The sequence below is a fragment of the Lolium rigidum genome, chromosome 7, assembly GCF_022539505.1.
Source record: "Lolium rigidum isolate FL_2022 chromosome 7, APGP_CSIRO_Lrig_0.1, whole genome shotgun sequence".
In the NCBI taxonomy this organism is placed as follows: domain Eukaryota; kingdom Viridiplantae; phylum Streptophyta; class Magnoliopsida; order Poales; family Poaceae; genus Lolium; species Lolium rigidum.
Genome location: NC_061514.1, coordinates 343,471,011 through 343,483,800, shown reverse-complemented (window position 1 = coordinate 343,483,800; position 12,790 = coordinate 343,471,011). Strand labels below are relative to the sequence as shown.

The window sequence follows — 12,790 nt, the reverse complement described above, 5'->3', positions numbered from 1 at the left end:
GGTTTAAATTCTAATATTAAGGATTAAATAAGTTACAAATAAAGAAAATTAGGGTTAATATTTTCTTTATTTACCTTACTGGTTTTTATTTAATTAGAAAAGTTTTTACTAATTATTGAATTTTAATTGCAATTTGAATTAAAAGGAAAGGCTTAATTAACAAGTATTAAATAATTAAATTTTTATTAAAAATAAAAATTTTATTTTATATTTTTATTGGATTTCTCATTTATATTTTTCTGACTTAAATTGGATTTTCTAAATTTATTTGAAGTTGCAGGTATTATTGGATTAGAATTTAAATGAAACACAATGCTAAAGTTACCCGGACAGGGCTACACACAGCCACTGGCCAGTGGGCCTTTGCCATGGTGGCTGCCACGTAGACGTGGACCAAGTCCAAATTGAGAGCACGGCCAGAGTCTACGGTGGCCGGCGGAAAATCGGCGACGGCGCCGCCGTTCCCGGGTCTGCGTGGGAGGATTTCGAGCGCCACACGAACCAGCGCACTATGACGAGTTGAATGGTACCAGCGCCGCCCCTATACGGTCGCCGGAGCTTGTCCGACGGCGAGGTACCGCGGCGGCGCTCACGGGTATACGGCGCGACGACGCTACGGGAAGCAATAGGGCTTGGCGAGCATGCTAGGAGGGTCAGTGGCTCACCAGGAGCATGATGCGCATGGCGGCGAGGTTGGAGGTGGCCTCGTTCGCCGGAATTCGTAGCTGCCGGTGCCGGAGAAGATGATGGCGTTGGCGTCGATCTCGGGCACCTCAGCTCGATTCCGCTCGTGGGTTGAGCTTGTCGAGGACGGCGGTCACGCTGGTGTACCCAGATCGGCTCGGGGAGGCTTCGTTCGCCGGCGGTAATGGGGATTGGGGTGGCCAGGGTTTCGGTTTGGGAAAGAATCGAAGCAGAGACGGAGGAAAACGGAGTTAGGGTTCGTCCAGGGCTTTTATACGGTGCCTGGGCGCGTGCCTCGTCACTCCAGCGAGCAAGGGGAGGCTGCCAGCGCGAGGGAGAAGGCGATCACGGCGTCGTGCTGCCCTCCAGCTCACGGGGAGGATGAGGATGAACTCCTCCTCGTTAATTTTTACGAAGGGGTATGGTGGGCTGGTCTGGGCCATGCTGGGCTGAGAAGTTTGGGCTTCTGGTGGGCTGCGGCGGCAGGTAAGGTCTGGTAAGCTTCCTCTCCTTTTCTCCTTTCTATTTTTATTTTCTATTTTCAATTTGCCCATTTGAATTCATATTTGAATTCTGTTTTATTTGCAGGTGTTTGAATATATAGACCCCTTTGATTCAACTTAATAAGGTTCTGGAATATTTTGTATTAACATATTCCAGGGATATTTACTTCTTTCTTATTTATTTAGATAATAACTTAATATTCCAAATGGGTATGAATCTTTATGGAGATGATTTTTAATTCTTTATTTGCTCATACATGTTTGTATCCATTAACTTTTTGGTTTCCTCCTAGAGACAACAGGTTTATTTGTTAAAACTTGGGAACATGTTATTTATGTGACTTACATACTTGTATTGTGATGATGACTAAGTTTTGTGTTCAATGAGTGTTATTATGTTGATAACTCATACTCTCAATCTTGTGGATTCTAGGATTCTAGTTATATTCACCTAAGAGCACATGGTTTGAATCTCAATTATGGCCTAGGTTTTAATTGTGATCAACCAAAGGATGCACCAACTAAGTTTTAGATATACCTCTAGGTTGTGGATATGATATGACACCATATTGTATTTGCTAGGTTTTACTCTGCTTTATGGTAAAATGGTTACTTGCTTAATAGTTCATGTGCTACTTTAGTTACTAAGAGCTTGAGAATTAGTTTTGTCTTCTCTCAGTTAACTTCTATTGCTATCCTCAATTGATCATTAAAGTAACTAAAGTTGTTATAGTTCCCTTTTTATAGTTAACTTTGGTCATATGAATGGATGATTTCTCACCATATTAAGTATGGAGTTTTACACTAAGGTTTTCTTATGTTTCTTAGGTGAAGAATAAGTGGAATGTAGATGTGGTAGAATTATGCTTATGATCACCAAGTGATTCACAAGTTAAGGTTGGAATATAAGTTTAGGGTTGCTTATTAATTACCTCCCTATGATTTCATGTGGTGAATGATATCTATTTATACTATTAGGGTTTAACTTATCCTCACATGCCTCAAGAGCATGATCATGGATTAAGCATGATCCACTTGTTCTTAATATCTCTACCTCAAGTTCTTAGGGTTTATGATCATCACTCAATTTATAATGACCAAGGTTTGGATTCCTAGGGATCTCTCATTAAATGGGTTCTCTCTTCCATGATCAAGCATGATCTTGATCAATCAAGGTATAGCACTTCTATTTAACCTTCTTGTATGGGACTACTATGGTTGCCTTGTTAGTTTATATCCCAAGAGAATGCCCGAGATATTCTGCTAGGGTTCTATTCAAACAATGATGATATGGTCATCTGGTATATGGATAGTTCTCTCCCTCACATTCAGGTGTTGCCTCAACTAGCTTTAGTATAACACCATAGATTAAGCTCTCCCATTTAAGAACAGTTATTCTAGGGTTTATGGTGTACTCCTAATATTTATTTAGGTAGCTAAGCTAAAGATTCAATTGTCTCTCTAAGTTGGTTTATCTCTCTAGGAATGGTCTTGGATGATATCCTAGGGTTTTTCTTAGAGATGATGATCTGAATACTTGGATGTATATCCAAGGTTTAGCTCAAGGTTTGTTATTGCTTCTCTAATGATTGTTATAGAACTCTCACCTCTCTAGGGTTGTATAAAAACATGGAATAGAGAAGGATATATATTTCTTGAGTGGATCTCCTTGTTATTATTCCAATGTTGAAATGGAATGATTACCATGAGGTTCATGGTTGGATCATAGATTAGTTTGGGACATAGAAAAGATAAGTGAAGAATAGTTTCTCCAATTATTGTTGCTTGATTTCCAATTAAATGGATGTTCATATGTTATGGCAAGGATTACCATGTTGTGATCTTTTGTATGATCAAGCAATTGATCATTGATTAATTAGTTCTTATGTTGATTTTAATTCCATTTGATCTAATCCCTTAGATCACTTTATCTCTACCCAAAACAAAGTTTTAGCAAAGTCACATTGAGGTTTATAGCGCTTGACTTGATGAGCTACTTCAATTCCACCAAGGTCAAGTGAAACTTCGCCATCGTGAACTGTTTTACTTTAACGCGCGAAAATTCCCCAGATTTTCTATGCATGAATGCAATGCACACATCTGTTTCCTCTATTTTTGTAACCCCAATACCTGGGATATTACAGTTTCCCCCAGAGTAGCACTAGTAGATCGACAGTCGTTCCACAACGATGCCTTCATCAAGGTAACAACACATAACACCTCCATCGCTCGCCAATCGGCTCAGTTTTCACCGGCAACAATGTCTTCCTGACTCGCAGCCGAAGCTAGATGAAGAATCTCGCGATTTGACAACCTGGCCTCAAGCCGACCACCTCCGGCGGAGGAGATGGACACCACAGCCATGACGCGGGAGAATTTTCATGGAAGTGATTCATTTGCTTATTTTCCGTAGAAGTTTTGCCACAGAGTTAAATGGTGCTTTTTTTTTCTCAGATATCGTCATTGTTTCTTCTTCGAGAGAGAAAAAAAGGCTTCCACCTCGGAACATCTTTGGTTCGTCAGGCTTTAGCCCATAGAGATTCCAAAACTTCAGAAATCACCAGCCAAATGTCAACATAATTCTCCGATATTCTTTAAAATCATGCACTTAACGTGTTTAATTTCTTTCATATCGAAGCGGCACAATCGTCACGAGAAAATGCGAGCTTGCCTTGCACATAGTATTCGTGTAGTCTTATTCGCACTCCTACGCATGTGGAGAATCTCGGAGTCAACCAACGAAGCACCGAGGTAGCTGCTTGTGGAGAAAAGTGAATCGGAAGCCCGGAAAAGCTAGAGCTGGTGTACGGCCAAAGCGAACCCAGCCCTTCAAACAACACATGCACATGGTCTCTTGATTCGCTTGAACATGAAGTTCAAAATTCAACAGTAAGATCCGCACATGGACCAAAGCGTACACCCTGGCTCGTCGACCGCCGTGGAAAGCCACCAACGACGGAAGGTGATGTGTTTCTATTATTACAAAGAAAGTAATGGAGAAGCAATAACATGGTCCTTTGCCAAATATTAGGCATCGGTTGACTCGCGTTCATTTCAAGATATCAATTTAGTAACTGTCTCTCAAGAGTGACTGCGATCCATACCGTAACCTGGCAGAAAATGTGAACCCGGTAATTGAAGAGAGCGGCGTTTAGGTAGTGTGCATGTCTCCGTTGATTTGCTGCTTAGCGATTCGCGCTGCACAGATGTCGACAGATTTCATCAAGTTTCATCGCATTGAAATGCAACAAAACCGACAGAAACTGTGCCCTCTACCACGGTAGATCTCGGTAATGAAATGATAATTTAGATAATTTAGTTCTGAATGGGGCATGATTTGCACTTGGCAATCTTTTTCCCGGAAGAGAGATTTTACATATTTACAAACCCTCGACGAGCCCATACATCACCATACAACTCAACCCACTAGTGTTATGGCGCTAGAGGGATGGCGCGAGAGGGTCGGCCGGGGGCCTTGCCCACGGCCGGTGGCAAGAGGGAAGGGATTTCCTTCTTAATTCTTGCTTGATTAGATTGATACATCTCCTCTCCATATATAGAGAGGTTTACGTGACTCCCAAGCAAGGCTTACTTGACCCCTAAGCAAACCCTAAGACTAACGGGCCCAGGCCCATGACGTACTCTAACACTACACCCCACCTGGACTGCAACCTAAACAAACCATGACTCGACGCAACACAAACCTAACACCTAAAAACAAGCCTTTTACATCTCAGCTTGTTTTATTACTCTCAACCTGAAATGGACTGGGACGCTTTATTGTTGACCCCTGAACATAAAGTGGACACCATCCGCCCGTCGGACGTGCACCTGTCATGCCCACCGGATCCCATGGAAACCAGCGGGACAAAAGGAGCCCGCGTGGCGGCCGACGGCGGAATGCAGTGGTGCTACGCGGTGCGCTCCTGTCGGTGACACCATGCCTTCTCCCCGCCAGATGACTGTCGATGGCGCAGACTTTGAGGTCGCTCCCCGTAGGAAAAACAGCATGTCCGCCGCCCGTGGGGGAAACCGCACGCCCAAGATCCCCGACGCAGCGGACGAGATCGAGGTCCGTTGCGCAACGAAGCGCAACTTGGAGGAGCTGCAGCTGTAGATCACGCATCTCCCGCAAACGCCGACGCGCTAGGAGGCCGCGTGCAGCAGCCTGCAGCCTCGCCGCCGCCGACACGTGGCGGATAGCGATCCAAGCCGGAAGCGGTGACGGCGACAGAGGGAAACGGACCCAGTGGAAGGGCATCCTGGGCGGTGTCGATGTAGAGCCCGGGGCCCAGGTCGCTCCCACACCGCCGAAAGGCAGAGATGGCGTTGGTGGCGGCGGCAGCAGCAGCAGCGTCCCGGTGGGTAAGAAGGCGGCCGACTGCTGGAGAAGAGGAACCCCCGGCGCCGAGGTAGGGCCCGGCCCGGAGATGGTGGACATCGGCAGCGGGGACTGCAGCAGCCAAGCGTCGGGTGGCGGCGACGACAGCAGCAGCGTCGGCTGCTGCAGCGAGGCCACGACCGCGACGGGGCCCGCGACGGGCTGGGACGGCCACGTCAACCAGGGCGGGGTGGTGGCGGCGACCTTGGCGGAGACCGCCAGATGCGGCGGCTGCCACGGCAGGAGCAGCGGCCCGGTGGTGGCGGCTGGTGGCGCGGCCGGCGGCGGCCCGTAGGGGCCAGCTAAGTAGAGGTGGATCTCCTGGACCGCGGTGGCGAGATCGCGGAGGGCTGTTGTGATCTCCTTCGGGGAGAGAACGGCGGGGACGTCGGAGTGCGGCGGCGGCGGGTGGGAAGAACTCGGTGGAGGACTGGACATGATCGAACCCGGAAAAGCTGATACCAAGTGTTATGGCGCTGCTAGAGGGGATCAAGGCATTTAAGCCAATCATGCATGCTAAAGCCCAATATCAAGCCTTGGATCAAACCATGTCAAGGAGACTACTGGAGTTGGGGCTCGTATTGACAAAGATCACCGTGTTCCGATGCTTCCAGATCCACCATGAAGTCAGCATCACAATCTTGCAGCATTGCACGTCCAGAGCATCAGTTACAATATTCCCACGGACATTCCCTTGTTGCCCTAGTGGCTAATCAGTGGGTAGCTGTCTTGAAACGAACCATGCACGCCTTTATTCGGTGGAGAAGACTTGCAGTTCGCACATTCCCCTGGCTGGCAAAACTGAAAGAGATGGTTCGAGACATCCTGTCATGTGGGAAACCAAAGCAACTATGGTAGTAGTTGCCTGGTTGGCAAGTATCTATTCCCAAACCGCCCAAAGCCACAAGACTGCAAGTGCGATGGCTTCTGGAACCAAATTCTATACCCGCTGACCTGAAGCAGAAGAAGTCCAAATTCTGTACCGTCTGTACACAAGCTGCATCTTTTAGGGAGTGATGTTTTGGCACATATGCTCCCTTTATTTTGAAATACATGTTAGACATATTTTAAAATGTCAAAAAAATTGAAACAAAAATTCCGCACGTACATCTTCATGTGCTACGCGCTCACAAAGTCGTTTCATGAAAAATCGACATGTCATGTGGCGTGTGTAAAAAAGATAAAATTCGGTGCTGAAACAAAGGCTTGTCACAAGATAAATTTTCTCTTTTTCGCTTAGACTATAAAAAAATATCATTTTTTCGTGAAACTTGAGTAATACACATATATTATGGAGATGTACATGTAAATTTTTTTGTCAAATTTTTTTAACACTTGCAAATATATTTTTATGATAGAGGGATCATATGCACCCGGGAGCCGAATTGAGTTTCTGCATCTTTTAACTTTACAAAAACTGAGAGAAGTTGCCATATGTACGCATCTAGTAGCATTTACACGCACAGCCATGACAGGATAGATGTGCCGGTGTCACCGGTACGAGTCCAAGTAAGCGCACCGCCGCCGCCTGCTGAACTCGAGGAGGCTGCCGTAGGTCCGGTCTGCAACCCCGACGAATAGTGCGTCCGTGTCTGGGCTGAACGCCACACCCGCAATCTCCCCGAAAAGGTCAATTTCCTGCACGGTGGCGTAACACGCCTGTGTGTTGTACACGTGGACAAAGTCCGCTGCCTCTGCCATCGCTAGGAACTGCCCGTCTGATGAGAACCTGAGGCCCCTGACCGCGCCGATCCGCCCCTTTAGCACGGCGAAGGAAGCCGAGAGGTTGCGCATGTCCCACAGGCGGCACGTCGTGTCCTGGTTACCCGTCGCCAGGACGTGACAGCCGGGGTGCCAAGCCGATGAGAATGAGTAGTCCAAGTGCCCTTTGAGGGTTGCTATTTCCTAGAAATGTAACAAGAGAGTTAGAAGGTTACACAAGGCGTGGAATGGAAATTTGAAGGTGTGATCTGATGATCTGCTAACGTACTTGGCCAGATTGAGCATCGGCTATCACGCAGTCAGAGCTGTCGCCAAGAACTGCAAGAAGCTTGCCATCAGGACTCACCGATGTGTTCTGTTAAAGGCCATGACATCTTATGTTTCACATCGGAGTAATATGGAGTTAAAGCTTAACTTAGTACTTGAATTTACTCACATTGACCGACCATGGAAAAGTAAAGCGACCGAGCAGGCTGCATCTCTCAGCATCAAAAGTTTTGACGGCCGAGTCGTTGTTGGCAGCCGTCACTCGAGTAGCGCCACTAAATTTTGTGAACAGGAAATCAGATAGTTAACCATGTAATGTATTGCTCACAAAACAAAAATCGAAGTGTTAACAAAATTGTGAAGTCCTTACTTAGGAGACTCGTACACATCTACAACATTGGTGATGGAATTTCTATTGTCCGCGACATTTGTGCAGAATGCCCACCCCAGGCTTGCCAACATACTGTTGATAAACAGATCCATGAGCTAAAAGATGCACAAAATTGCTGAAGAATTGGCGCATCATGAAAACTATACCTTGAAAATCAGTTCGCCGCGGAAACCACCAGCTACCATGAGATTGTTCTTTAGGGCCATTGTGCTGATCTGCACCCTGGGGAGTGTCCGAGCTCCATGGCCCTCCTGTAAAGCAGGGAGTATAAATTGGAATTTGGATACACAACGAATAAAAATGGTATATTTAAAAGATGCAAACCTGATTTGGAACAACTTGGCCTGCCACGTTGAGCACTTCTTTTCTTCTTCGAAGAAGAGAAGACCAGTGCACCACTGAATTGTTCTGTGTCGTGTAAACATCATGCTTGGACGTCGCCCACACAAGATTCCTTAGCTGAAGATATCTTGAAACGGTCAGCATCTTCGGAGTAGAATATATGATCAATGTTTTGCAAGCGCTGTTTGATCCCAAAAAAAAAACACAAAGTTGAGACTAGCTAACCGGGTACTGACAATTAGACCTTTGACAACATTCTACTGATAAATGAAAGATGATAAGACCTAAGTTCTCTATGGTCCTACAGCATTACTGGAATTATCTGCTCAATGACTGCATTAAGAAAGAGAATAAAAAGAGCATCGCAATATAGCAAATTAAAGAACATTTCCGCCACCATAAAACAATGTGAATAATCAGATGCATGCAGTTGAGAACCTGCCCAAAAACGATTCACAATACGAGGAGAGATTCAGAAACTGCACAAATCTATGGACCATAAATATTCCTGCATAAAATTTTGTTAGCCCTCCGCTAATGTTCAAGCTGCCAAAAAGGGAGTGGGAATATGAATTATCTAACCGATCCTTGCTAGAGCAACCTATCGTAGCATATTCCAAAGATGTCATTTAACAGTGCCAGCCAATGAGGATGATCATCACCTTCTTATGAACCCTGTTGAAACAGTTGTATTGCAGTTCTGTCTTAATATAGAAGACTCTTAATTTCAGAAATGAAAACTACAACTTCAGTTACTCACGACTCACAATGACCTGCAGTCAGTGTTACGCTTCTATAATTGCAGTCTATACTAATGAAATAACATGTGTGAGGATTAGAAGCTTCACCTAAAAGCGGTCAAAGCTTCAAGAATCTCACAATATCTACAAAACAGAGTAAGACATATAATGCAAAAGGAGAAAAGGGGAGGGGGCAGTTCAACAGGCTTATGCTAGATGAGGTAATATGATGTGAATACTGGAAGTTCTTCTACACATGAGGATGCAATGGATCATTAAACAAACTGAGAGTAGCTATATTAACAGATCATGATCACTTTTCTGTTGTTGTTGCAAAAGCAAAACATTCCACTCAGTTTGAGTGCATGCTGCTTCATGTAAGAATGTACAGAATTCAGCTAACTGTAGTGAGTAGCAATAACAAACTTTGTGAAACTTAACTTAATTGAACATGATGTTGAGCACCTTTGGTGTTCAAATTCATATGTAAAGTACCAATAACAACAACCGGAAGAGACAATTACCTGAAAATGCACAACTGTTGACTTCACAAGTCTTGTGTTGAAGCAGAAATCATAAAACTTGTCATTTCTCTCCACTTGTTTGCACTCCTACAGCCAAAGGTTGCCAGAATTTTTAACCGTACAAGAAATAAACAGATATTTCTTATGGTGTTACTGAAAGAATGATTTAGTACACAAACATGAGAGTTGTTTTGGAGACTAAATTGAAATTATTTACAGTGCCACCTCAGTAGTTGAGCTGGAAATAGATACCAGAACAAAGGCCATTTTTTAGTCAACAAACAACTCTAACAAGTTGTGCTAAGATGTGGGGGATGAAAAGATTGCTTAAAAACACTTTTGTTATTGATACTTAGTACTAGTTAGTAAGTAGACTACGTCCAATGTGTGAAATATAAGTAAACGTGGAACAGAAAAAAATCACAATATTTCAAGGAGTAATACAACGAATGAGCTCACTCGCATTTATTGGAACACTAGCAAACATACACATGCATTGTATGCACGTCATGTCTGGCTGGTGCCCAAATTTTCCCTACAATTTTTTTGACAGTGTATGGTATTTTGGCTCTTACGTTAGTTTGCAAAAAAAAAATGTTATTTATGAGAATCTTTCCACCCTTCTCACATCCCCTTCACAGTAATTTTGACCAAAGAAGGGTCAAGGAATCTCTTGCAGATTTTCGGCTAGCCAATAGATGGCAAAAATTTGTAGGGCAGGCTATGGCATCACCCAAACAAATTCCACCTGATTTAGAATTCTATTGTGAATTGTTTTCTTCTATATTTTGTGAACGTGGGACATTTTTTACAATATTAACAAATTATTTGACACCAACAACATTCATAGTAACAAATCACATTAGAAAACAAATAAAGTCAGCAACCTTAGCTCGTGAGTAAGGAATGCTCATGTTCTGAAAACACAGGTTGTAAATGGTAAAGATTACAGTATTATTACACAATAACATATAACTTAATTCTTTAGCCGTTAGAGTAACTAGATGCCAAGCCGAATTTTGTCAAACCATAACTCAATACTTTAAAAATAGGGACAGATAAAAATTATATTAGCGTCACAACTAAATGCAGAGTCCCTTTCCACCCATAGTCGTTAGTAGATCATGTCAATCATGCAGAAGTGACAAAGTGCAGAACACTAAATCTCACCATATCCAATCCCTCGTGTGACCTCGAGAGGTTCTCGTAATTCTTGTACTGCTTCAGCCTCATCTCGCGATATTGATCTCTGCTGTATTTTAACCTCTCCCATGGTATTCCTTGCATGTCTTTACCATTTCTATGCTCCGCGGCTGAAGTATCATTCTTGTGCTTATTCTACAGCAAAAAAAAAAGTTGGAGTCATATTGAGTGGAAATAGAGGAAAAATGCCACTGTGCAACAACCAAAACAATCCTTGTTAGTCTACCAGAACATAAAGTAACATGTCCGAAAAGGCTACTGTAGTATATGAAAGCATACTAACAGTATGGCTTAGGAACCACATATATCTAGGTTCATATTCCTGCATTATTGTTTTGAAGGTGTTGCAGTCGTTGGCTTTTTTTTTTCAACAAAGAGTCGTTGGCTTGTTGCCATCAAACATGTCACTGGTCCATATGTATGCACCTCAATTAGTGATGTACCATTTTCGTGTGCTCTACATAAATTAGTCTTGCCACTAACTATTCCTTTTGACGCCACCGATTCCAGTTGGAAGGAAATCCGTCAGTTTCATTTTCTTGTTGGTATCCTACCCTACAAACTGTTGCTAGGCGTAGTCACGTTTGTATACCAGACATTCCGTCAGTGAATTGGTGGTACTCCTAATTACTAATTGACTTTGTTCAGAACTGATGCTGCTTTGCACCTAAAATCACTTGACAATCCATATGATTCCGTGCTTACACAACAGAAGGCACGATGTGCCTTGATTATCGACAACGTATTGACCATACATACCGGGTTTGAGGGATCGCCGCCGCTGCTGCCGGAGACGCCAAACCCGTCGAAGTCAACGTAGTCGTCTTCCAGGTCTTCCAAGTCGTCGTTCAGGTACCCCGCCATCGTCCCTGCGAAGAAGGAAACCGCGGAAATCGCGTGAATTCACGGAATGAACCGAGCAAAAATCGAGGGAAATCCAGCCAGATGAAGGCTGCCGCAGCGCAGCGCGGCGGCCGGCGAAGTGCTCCCAAAACAAAAGCACCCGCACGAAGCAGAGAGACAGCCAGCCATGCCCCGATACTGAACCCGGATGATCGAAGCAAAGGAGGAGGGGGAGGAGGAGAGGATCACACGCAAACAAAGCTCCAGAAAAACATCAGCAGAAACAAACACGCACGTCGGCGGCAACTGTCGCGAGCGGCAGCGACGAGTCGAGCGGCCGTGCTGCCGAGCGCTGAGCAGCAACGCGGCCCGAACGGCGCGCGAGATCCCTGGAGCTCTCCTGCTGACAGGATGGATTCGGAGAGGATTCGAGGCGCGAGATGAAAATATCCCCAGAGGCTCTCGCTGGTGAGGTGAGGTCTCCTTCCGGTGAGGTCTCTGGAACCCAAGTGAATAAATATTCCGAGGCGAAAAGAAATGAGAAAAGCGGTGCGTGGTGAGAGGGAAAGGGAAGACTAGTCGGCGACTTGCCATGCTCACGTCACGTCCAGGCCACGCGTCGCAAGCCGGCCGGGCCCTCTCTTGCGTTGCGGGTAGGGGCGGGGTCCATTTCTTCTTACTCAATCAACATAATACAGTGATGTTTTGGCACATGTAACTGTATCCTTTAAATTAGAAATACATCTTCGACACATTTTAAAATATGTTAAAAAAATTGAAACAAAAAACTTGCTCGTACATCTTTATGTACTACTTGCTCACAAAGTCGTTTCATGAAAAATCGACTTATCGTGTAACATGTGTACAGAAGACAAATTATGGTGCTAAAAATAAGGTTTTCCACATGACAAATTTTCTCTTTTTTTCTCGTAAAACTTGACGAACACACATATGTTATATGTTATGGAGGTGTGCATGTAAAAATTTTGTCAAAAAAATCTAAAACTTAGAAATATTTTTTTCGGTGTAGGAAGTATATGCACCTGGAAGCCGACTTCAGTTTCTGCAATATAAATTGTTTATCGAATACGATCAAGGCACATCTTGCCACGCATCCACTAGACTCGCTCGAGACTGAGTTAAAAAATGAGCGGCAAGATTCTACTTGCGTTAAACATGTACATTAGAGC

The 12,790-nt window shown here is 44.3% G+C and overlaps 1 pseudogene; it reads right to left on the bottom strand.

Moving 5' to 3' along the window:
• Positions 1 to 6,967: 6,967 nt before the first annotated feature.
• LOC124673938 lies at positions 6,968 to 12,132 on the bottom strand (annotated as a pseudogene).
• Between the last annotated feature and the right edge of the window lie 658 nt (positions 12,133 to 12,790).